This window comes from Parasteatoda tepidariorum, chromosome 1, assembly GCF_982258835.1.
Source record: "Parasteatoda tepidariorum strain Cologne lab strain chromosome 1, Ptep-v5.0, whole genome shotgun sequence".
NCBI classification, from domain to species: domain Eukaryota; kingdom Metazoa; phylum Arthropoda; class Arachnida; order Araneae; family Theridiidae; genus Parasteatoda; species Parasteatoda tepidariorum.
Genome location: NC_141755.1, coordinates 98,872,673 through 98,882,935, shown reverse-complemented (window position 1 = coordinate 98,882,935; position 10,263 = coordinate 98,872,673). Strand labels below are relative to the sequence as shown.

Sequence of the window (10,263 nt, the reverse complement as noted above, 5' to 3'; positions counted from 1 at the left end):
TCTTCTTTAACTTTTTGCAGTGTTAATACTTTTTAGGACTATCGTTGTAGATTTGTTATTCTTGCAGCTACTTTTTTCCTTAGTGCCTGGTAGATCTAGTATTCATTTTTATTTAATTATAATTAAAACTTTTACTTTTTTATAATAGTTATATTTATTTCAATTCTGGGATACTCATATTAGGAAGCATTTTAACAAAAACTAAGTGGTTTGCAAAGGGCTGCATTGAATGTAACAACAAAAATTTTCTTTAAAATATAGCTTTGTATCAAATTTTTTATGATTTGTTGAAATGAAAGTAAGCTCTCCTTCTTTTCTAATATATATAAGCATACTAACCCTTTTGTGTTTTATAATAGGAGATTGTATTATAGTAAATTATAGTTTGATCGATTCATCTAACAAAAATATAATAAAAGAGAGTTAAATATTTTTTTTACATTCTTTTCTGTAGTTTAAATTAGAACTTTATATTTCATTTATTATTTTTTGCATTAACTACGCTTGTAAAAAGTCGAGGTATTAACTTTCCTAATCTTATTTATAAACAATTTAAAATAAAAAAATTTAAAGTTATTACAAATTATTCTCTAGGTATTAAGTAAAATTCTTTTGTGTTATTGTAAAGTATATAGTTTAGTTATATAATTTTTTGTTTTCATTTAATAATTAATATCAATTTTAAAAAATTTAAATAAACAATTTTATTTTAGTTTGTGTTTCTTCTTAAATAATTTTTAATTTTAAGTGGTGATTACATGTTAATTGAAAATGCACATTATTTTCAATGTAATTATCTGGTTAATATCTTTTTGTATGCATATTTATTTAATGTTAGTGTTTATAATTGTCAGTTAACAAGGAAATAAGCAAATAAATGTTTGAGGAAATTTATTTCAACAATATATAAAAGCTTTTACTGACAAATGTTTTCAGAAATTTATTTCATCAATAGTATTATAAATAATAGTAATAATATAGTAGTATTATAAAATTTATTTATTTCCAGTTTCAGCAATATTATTCAGAATTCTTCTTCCTTTCTTTCAAACACTTTCTCTGTCTCCGTTATCTCAGCCACCTTGTTACTGATGCTTGTGTGACGTCAGGGAATTTACTTCGACAGCACCTATAATTCAATTTTAGCGTTTAATGATTTCTGTATAAGATAAACAGCAAAAAAAAATAAGAGAAATTATCATTTACACTTTAAAATATTAATCAATACTTATCGAATATTAAGAGAACACAATCCAACCTTAAACTACAATATGTCTGTTTAAAAATTATTCCAGAAAAAATGTAAACAAAAGTAATTTTTATTGTAATTTTGGTATGATAATGGTAGGGTATTATATTAAAGTTAGTGTATAAGTATTATATGGTATTATTTAATGTTGTTATATACCAGTTATTATAGTTAAAAAAATTAACCAAACTCAAAACAGGCCTAAATAACATTTTAAATTGGCAACGAAGCCAATTAAAATTAATGTTAGAAATGCATTTAAAAATTCGACTTTTTAATGCGTAACTACTTGAATATTCTCACGAGACAAAATTTTTTTTAAAATAATCTATAAATTGGTGTTAATCAGCACTACGAAATCATTTACAAAACCGAAAGGCATATACCGATACTCACTAAATTTATAAAACTGAAAGAATAATTTTAAATTTATTTGACTTACTATTTTTTTGTTGTATTTAATGGCAACTTTACATAATTAGTATTTATTAGTTTTATACATTTTTGAAAGTTATATTACTAATGACTGATAGTCAAAATTTACCATAATAAAAACAGATTTCAAAAGCATAACATTAAAAAAAATAATTTCGTGTTTTCAGATAACGCCAGAAATATTAGTTTAGTGACTTTCTTCAAATATTCTACACCTACATGTTTATCATTAAGCTTATCTGACTTAACGAATAGAGAATGGAGAGTAAAAAAAAGTTCAATGAAGTACTTTTTTGCTTAAATAGATCTATAAGTGAGAAAACATCACTCATGTTGCAATTAGAATATTTGAAAAACAGATTATTCAGTTTAAAATAAAACAGTACCTAATGATAAACCAATCTGAAAATTCCATTCTTTAAATCTCTCAACGAATTTAAATTTTTGAACAACTTTCAAGATTGATATTTAAAATTTCGCCCCCAGCCATGATCTGAATTTCTGGGTAGCTAAAATGATTTAGGACTTATAGAAGAAACAAAGGAACAAACTTCTCCTTTCAAATTATAGCTAATTATAAATGTTTATATAAGCATGCTAAGTTCTTAAAATTTCTAAAATTTAAGCTATTTTTATGATAAAGTTCTTGTCAATTATTTTATTTTAAGTTAGTTTCCTCTTTTTTTTTTTTTTTTTGATTTAAAAGCTAAATTGTTTTAAAACTTCAATTTATTACATGGATGTATCTACTGTATATCAAGAATTGAAATTTTTTTTTTTCCTTATTTGTTATGTTATCTTTCGAAGACTAGCTCAATAGTTTCCTTTACTATTACTAGATCACCAGGGAAGCAGGGGACCTTTACTGTTACTAACCAGCTCAATATTAAAAATAAAAAAAAAAAAAAAACACCATAGGGCTCTTATATGGTTATTGAGTAGTTGCATCTGAGCTCATTGTTTCCCCCGGTAACGTAGGTAGCTCCTCTGTTCTTTGTGTGAAAAAAGCAAATAAGACCTCTTTTACTAAAATATTTAAATTTTTACAATATATGTCTACGAGATGGCGCTGCCATAAACATGATTTTTTTTCCACTTTTTTTTAAGTATAGCAAAAATAAGCAAAAAATTTTAATGCCTCAGATTTGAGGAAAATCCTCAATTTCAATTTATGATCACTATTTTATCTTATTATTTGGGCGTTAGAATGTACATATAACTTAAACACTAAATAGTTAATAAACTTTTTTGAAAAAAAATATCAATTTGCTGAGATTTTTTTCTTTTAAATAAAAATTATCAAAATTAAAGAATAATTCTTAAAACTTTTCAATTCTTATGAACATACATAATGATAACATGCACTCGAGTAATATTATAGAAATTAAAAAACAAAATCATAAAAACTTTTATTTCACTCAACTTTCATATTGGTATATATTTCCCTTTGCAAAATATTTTATGACAGTCACCTTATTTAACAACTTTCCAAATAATGAGATTTCATTTTATTTCCCCAAATTAAGAGCGTTAAACAAAAAATATTAATTTTTTAATCTAGTAATAGAAAAATGTTAAGATAATAGGTAAGATAAAATAGGATGTTTGCTGAGCTTAACTACTTAAATTTATAACATAACATGCACTACATCTGTAAAATTATAACATAAAATATTACCTGCAATTAATTGAAAGATCCTCGGATATTCTTGGATTGATTTGTCATGGAGAGGGGGTCATGGGGTCCAAATTGAGATCTTGAAGAAAGAGGTTGCTCAAAATTCTGTCGAATCGTGTTATAGCTGAAATTAACATAGCTAAACTTACTAATTTTAATAATAGTACACTGAACTTACTAAAATAATTTCATTAAATAAAGAAAAACGTAAAACAGTTTCAGAATATCAGAACTCATTATTTTGTGTCAATATAGCTGCAAAGCTATATTGCTATCATTCATTGACTTAATGTAAGAAAAAGAAGAAAAAAAACAATAAATCTATACAAATTCTCCCCCCCCCTCCCCAGTAGTAGCTAAAATTTTTTTAAATTTTTTATTTTTTAAATAAGATAATACAATCCTGATGCATCCTCTAAATTTTAGTCTAATATTTGAAAATAATGTGAATAAGTTCTTACTCTGTTTACTTTACACACTCACCCCCCCCCCAAAAAAAAATTATGCTTAAGAAATTCTTTCTGAACTGGCAATACATATATTATTTTAATTTAAAGCTCATTACAGATTTAAATAAATTTAACATTTCGAAATGAAAAGAGATGCTTCAATCATCTTAGTTAAAAAAAAATTACTAAAACTGCAAAAAATTAAAAATCTGTTTAGTTTCTATATAAAATAAGTAAACCACCTCTGTGTAGAGACCTCTTCTATTTACGACCACTTTTAGAAGGCACAGATAATGTCAGAAATATTAGTTTAGTGACTTTCTTCAAATATGCTACCACCTTCATGTTGATTATTAAGCTTATCTGACTTAATGAATAGAGAATAGATTGTAAAAAGAAGTTCAATGAGTACTTTTTTACGTAAATAGTAAATAAATATGCAAACATCACTGATGTTGCTCTTGGAATATTTGAAAAACAGATTGACCAGTTTAAAATAAAACAATACCTAATGATAAACCAATCTGAAAATTCCATTCTTTAAATCTCTCAGCGAATTTAAATTTTTGAACAACTCTTAAGATTGATTTTTAAAATTTTGTCTCCTTGCGTGATAAAAGAAACAAAGGAACAAACTTTTCCGTTTAAAATATAGCTAATTTTAAATTTATATATAATTCAGTTAAGTTTTTACAATTTTTATGATTTAAGCTTTTTTTATGATAAAATTCTTGTATATTATTTTATTTTTAGTTTTTTTTTTAAGTGAAAAGCATAATTGTTTTAAAATTTCGATTCATTACATGGATCTACTGCATATCAAGAATTTGCATTCTTTTTCGTTATTTATTTTGTTATCTTTCGAAGACAAACTCAATAGTTTGCTTACTAGATCACCAGGGAAGAAAAAAAACATCAATCTAACAAACTCAATATTAAAAAAAAAATAATAATATTAAAAACACACCAGAGGGTTCTCATAGTTGCATTGAGCTCATTGTTTCCACCGGTAACGTAGGTAGCTCCCAAGTTCTTTGTGTGAAAAAAGCACATCAGATCTCTTTCACTCAAATATTTAAATGTTTACAATATGTGCTACGAGATGGCGCTGCCGTAAACATGATTTTTTTTTTCTTGAAGTATAGTAAATAAGTCAAGCTTTAAATGCTTTAAGATTTGAAGGAAAGCTTCAATTTCAATTTATAATCACTATTTTACTTATTATTTGGGCTTTAGAATAGACATATAACTTAAACATTAAATAGTTAAAAAACCTTTTTATGAGCATACATAATGGTAACATGCATTCGAGTAATATTTTAGAAATTAAAAAATTAAAACACAAAACTCTTTTTCACTCAACTTTCATATTGGTATATATTTCACTTCAAAAATTATTTTATGGCAGCCACCTTATTTAACAACTTTCCAAGCAATGAGATTTTATTTGATTTCTCCAAATTAAGCACTTGAAACTAAAAATATTAATTTTTTTAATCTAATTGTTGAAAAATAGTTAAGAAAGATTAGAGGTAAGATAAAATAGAATGTTTGCTGAGCTTACCAACTTAAATTAATAACATAACATGCACTACAGCTGTAAAATTCATGACATAAAATATTACCTGCAATTAATTGTATGATCCTTAGATATTCCTGGATTGATTTTGTCATGGGGATGCCAACTAAATTGAGATTTTCCAATTCATTGTAAAAGAGGTTGTGACAGTTATCTGCTCAATCCTCCAATCGCTCCAAAGTGTTACATCTGAAATTAACATTGCTGAACTTACTAATAATAATAATAATAGTAAACTAAACTTACTAAAATAATTTCATTAAGCTAAGAAAAACGTAAAACAGTTTTAGAATATCAGACCTCATTATTTGGTGTCAATATAGCTGCAAACAATTGTGCTATCACTGTCCATTGTTGACTTATATAATAAAAAAATGAAGAAAAAAAAACAATGAATCTATTCAAATTCTACCCCCCCCCCCCCAGTAGTAGCTAAAATAATTTTTAAATTTGTTATTTTTTACTTAAGATTATACAAACCTGATGCATCCTCTAAATTTTAGTCAAATATTTGAAAATAATGTGAATAAGTTCTTACTCTCTTTACTTTACACACACAAAAATCAGATTATGCTTAAGAAATTCTTTCTGAATTGATAATACATATATTATTTTAATTAAAGCTCTTTACAAATTTAAATAAATGTAACATTTCGAAATGAAAAGTGATGCTTCAATCATCTTAGTTAAGAAAAATTACTAAGACTGAAAAAGATAAAAAATCTGATTAGTTTCTAAATGAAATAAGTAAAAATAAATGAATGAATTAATAAAAACTTAAATAATTTATTACAGAATTTATTACATTTATTAGAATTTATTACATTTATTATTGAAATAATTTATTACAGAAAATTTGTAAGAAATATCAATATTTAGGAGATATAGTAGTTTTTTTTTTGTTTTATTTTATACTTTTGACAGTATAGAACTTTTGCGTAATGGTAATTTTTAAGTTTTTTTAGCGGGAAAATTTTCAGGTTTCTTTTTATTATTTTTCTTATAAATCCTTTTTTACAGACTCTTAAGAGTACAGAAAGAACATGTTTCTAATTTACGATGTATGCATTAAAACAACGTATACAAAACTACATTTTCTTAACATTTACTAAAACAAGTCACGCGACCAAAAGTAATCATGCGATTAATTATACACCTTATATATGAAATCGTTATCTTTAATTTTGAAAGGTAAAGTTGATAAAAGTTAAGATAAATATTGGTAAAAGTTAAAATAAATAAAGACAGAAAAATAAAGATAAGAAAAAGTTGTACCGAATATTATAATCAGTTACTTACACGGTGTTTAAAAATTCCATACTGATTGCCCTCAATATACCTACAAATGGATATAAAAGAAATTCAAGTTTACATCTTATCTATTAAATAAGTTACATTAATAAATGTAGCAAAAAATCTAATATTCGAAGGGTAAATTAAATAAATTTAACTAAATAATTAATTTTTTAAATACAGCGAAACCACCGAGAAAGACCAACTCTGTGTAGCGACCTCTTTTATTTACGACCACTTTTGAAAGCACGGAATTTTTTCTATAGACTTTACAATAAAGAAAACCTTTAAACGAGACCATCAAAACCTACCCCAAACCACTGTAATAAGGTCAAAGAGGGGAAAACGAAAAAACTATCAACAGAAGAAATCTTAACGAAACAAATAAGTAGATTTAAATGTATTAATATTATTTGTAAGTGGCTCTTATTTAGAGCGCTCTTTTTTCCGATCTCTACAAGAGATATCCTCATGGTGCAGTCATTGTGCTCTAAAGACAATGCTATCATTTATTTATTTTAAGAGCTAAGACTTAAATTTAAGAAAAAAAAGTATTTTCTAAAAAACTAAGAATCTCAAACAAACAAACCTCTTCTCATATTTAAAATCTAAGAATTAAAATCTCTTGCAGAAAATCATCCACCTTCCATAACATTTACTCAATCATAGTCAATAGAGGTAAGCTCAAGAACGACCATTTCCATTAATAACCATTTTACGGAGATTGTTCACTCCCGAGAGGTTTCACTGTATAATCAAAGACTAATGCTAAGCCGTAAGAACAAAGATGGGATACGGCAACTCAATTTTAGCTTTCAATAAGTGTACTATTTAGTGTATAAGTATATATATTTACTTACTATTATTCTTTTTTATCTATTTTCATACATGCTATCATATTTAACACTAGAAAGACTGAAACTTAGTATATACCTATATTGCCCAAAATCAGTCAAAATGACTGGATGGTAAAAGAATAAATAAAGAAATTTATTTAAAATTAATTTTTAATATTTTTTATATTATTTACAATTATATAACAAGTTATTAGTATATTAACAATAAAAAAATTACATGTTGCACAAAATTCTAAGAAATTGTGTCATTATATAAATCATTGTTTTTATAATTGAAATTAAAAGCAGTAAAAATGACTTCCTGGGGCAATGTAGTGTTAATTATTTTCAAAAAATAGGTAGAATAATTCTTATGAACAAGAATATGAGGGTAACTTTATATTTTTAATGCATAGAGTTCATCTATTACTCAATAAGTATTGTATATTAAGCGTAAAATTTTTTTAAAAAAAACTGTGTTCAAAAAAATATTTTACCTTCTAAAAATTCAATAGATAAATTATTTTAAATAGTTAACCACAAAATAAAACTTCATAAGGTTAAGTAAGGTCAAACATAATAAGGTAAGGTAAAACATTTTTTAAAATATAAATGAATGTCATATCCACACCTTATTTAAATAAAGCATTGCATTTTGAATAAGCCTTATAATCTCCTAATATTTGATTAATTGTATTTATTTACCTTTTAAAAATTGCAATGCTGATTAGAAAGCTTCATTTTTTTGCTATTACAAAATTACATTGTGACATTTAAACTAAGTCTTTTCCTATTGAAAACAAATAGGTTGCTGAAAAGTTATTATTATAAGATAATATTATAGTACCATTACATATTAAAGTTTTTTTTTCTCTTTAAACTTATTTTTACTTAATTTGTACTTAGTATTGAGACTTTTTTTCTTTAATATTTTTATTTACTCTACAATTTTTATTATACAATTGTATACTGTAATGGTAAGCTGTTTTAAACATGAAAAAATATGTTTGTCCAGTTAAAAGTCTTTTCCTTTTCAAAACAGTTACATTATTGAAAGATGCAATGTCATAAGATTATTACCCATAATACTTTGAGTTATTATTTGACAGGCCCTTAAATTTTAAATAAACCAGTAACAATTTTAATAAATAAAATAATTTACTTAGATTTAGGTATTGTCTTTAATTTTCAGAATAGAATTTTGTTTCCTAAATTTTGTATATTTTAATAATATGTAGTACATCATTATTAATATTAAAACAAATTTGGATAATTAAACCAATAATCAGATTGATTAAATTTTAATGATAAACCATTTTAAATAGGAAAAAAGTGAATTTGGGCACTTAAAATAAACATTTTCTTTTAAAAAAAATTAGATTCATGAAATTATATTAATACATCCATGGCAAGCAAGGATAGATAGGTATTCTTTAGCCAAGAATACATCATTTCAAACATGAAGAATTAAATTTGTGCTTCAAACTGAGCATTTTCCTTTTAAAAACAATTGTTTATGATAACTACAATCATCAATATTATCCTAGCACCGTAACATATAGTGAATGTTAAATTAATTTTAAGAAAATTTAAGACATTGTATTTCAGTATTGTCCATTTTTATATACATAGTACATTATAAACATTTACAAACGTTACAGTCTTATGGCTTTGCAGCAATAACAATCTAATTTTCTTTCAAAAATAATGTAATTGCTTTGAAAGGGTAAAATCTTAGTTTTAATTACCAAATTTATTATTTCAAGTTCAGATAGTAGAATGGCGAACCAATATCATTTTTAAGTAAAGTAAACAAAAATGATCCAAAAAAGGAAGATAAGTCTTAATCCAAAATGCAAGGCTTTTTTTCTCTTAGTTTCAAATTTGAATGACAATCATTTTTTCTTAAAAGAATGGTTTGTCTTATCTTATTCATAGTTATCTTTTTTAAAACGGTTTATCAATACAATTTTGAGAGGATAAAATAAAATAAAAGCTAATTAATCAATTAAGAAATCAAACGCTTAATTTCAACAATGTTTTGGAAATGATTGATGTAATTAATTGAAATTCCTTTTAATTAAATGACAGTATATCTTCTAACATTAAAAGTATACAATATTTCTCAATCAGAATTAAACTCATAGCATATTTTAAAACGTTCTAACATTGTAGTGCAGCTTTTGCATGAGCATGCAAAACAATTATAAAACTTTTAAGTAAAATAGTAAGGAATTTTTTTTTTTTAAATAGCATACATTTTAGAAATTTTAACATTTCGAACAATTTTTAATTCAGAAGCATTTGAAATTACTTACCCGAAATAAACGTTCTTCCATGAAGTTCCTTGACGAGAATTTTTCAGGGCATCTCACCTTTTCTTCCAAAATACATTAGCCCTTTGTACAGCCGAGACTGAACAACGCCAGTTCGCAAATGGACCACACATTTGAATGTCTTCCTATTGGGTATATTTTAAAAACCCCGTTTAGGAGGAGGGGTCTCCTTCCAAGGAGTATTTTTTTTAATTTTGAACTTTTTTTCACATTCCTTCCAGCATTAAACTCATAATTTAAATTTGTTTTTAAATATTTTCCTTTTGATATGTAATTAGTAAATCCATTAGAATAAATTTCTAATGTACTATTTATTTTCGAAAATAATTAAATATAAGAATTATTTTCGGCATCAAAGAAGAGTAATTGGTTTATTCATATTTATATAAAAGAAAAGTTTAAGGTGCA

At 24.8% G+C, this 10,263-nt stretch overlaps 1 long non-coding RNA gene across 1 annotated transcript; it reads right to left on the bottom strand.

Annotated features, from left to right (window-relative positions):
* Positions 1–876: 876 nt before the first annotated feature.
* On the bottom strand, positions 877–10,049 carry LOC147816639 (uncharacterized). The gene is made up of 5 exons (XR_015428538.1): positions 9,838–10,049; positions 6,690–6,729; positions 5,437–5,579; positions 3,363–3,486; positions 877–1,129 (listed from the first exon to the last, which is right to left on the bottom strand). It is a non-coding gene; the product is annotated as an uncharacterized LOC147816639 (long non-coding RNA).
* Positions 10,050–10,263: the final 214 nt, after the last annotated feature.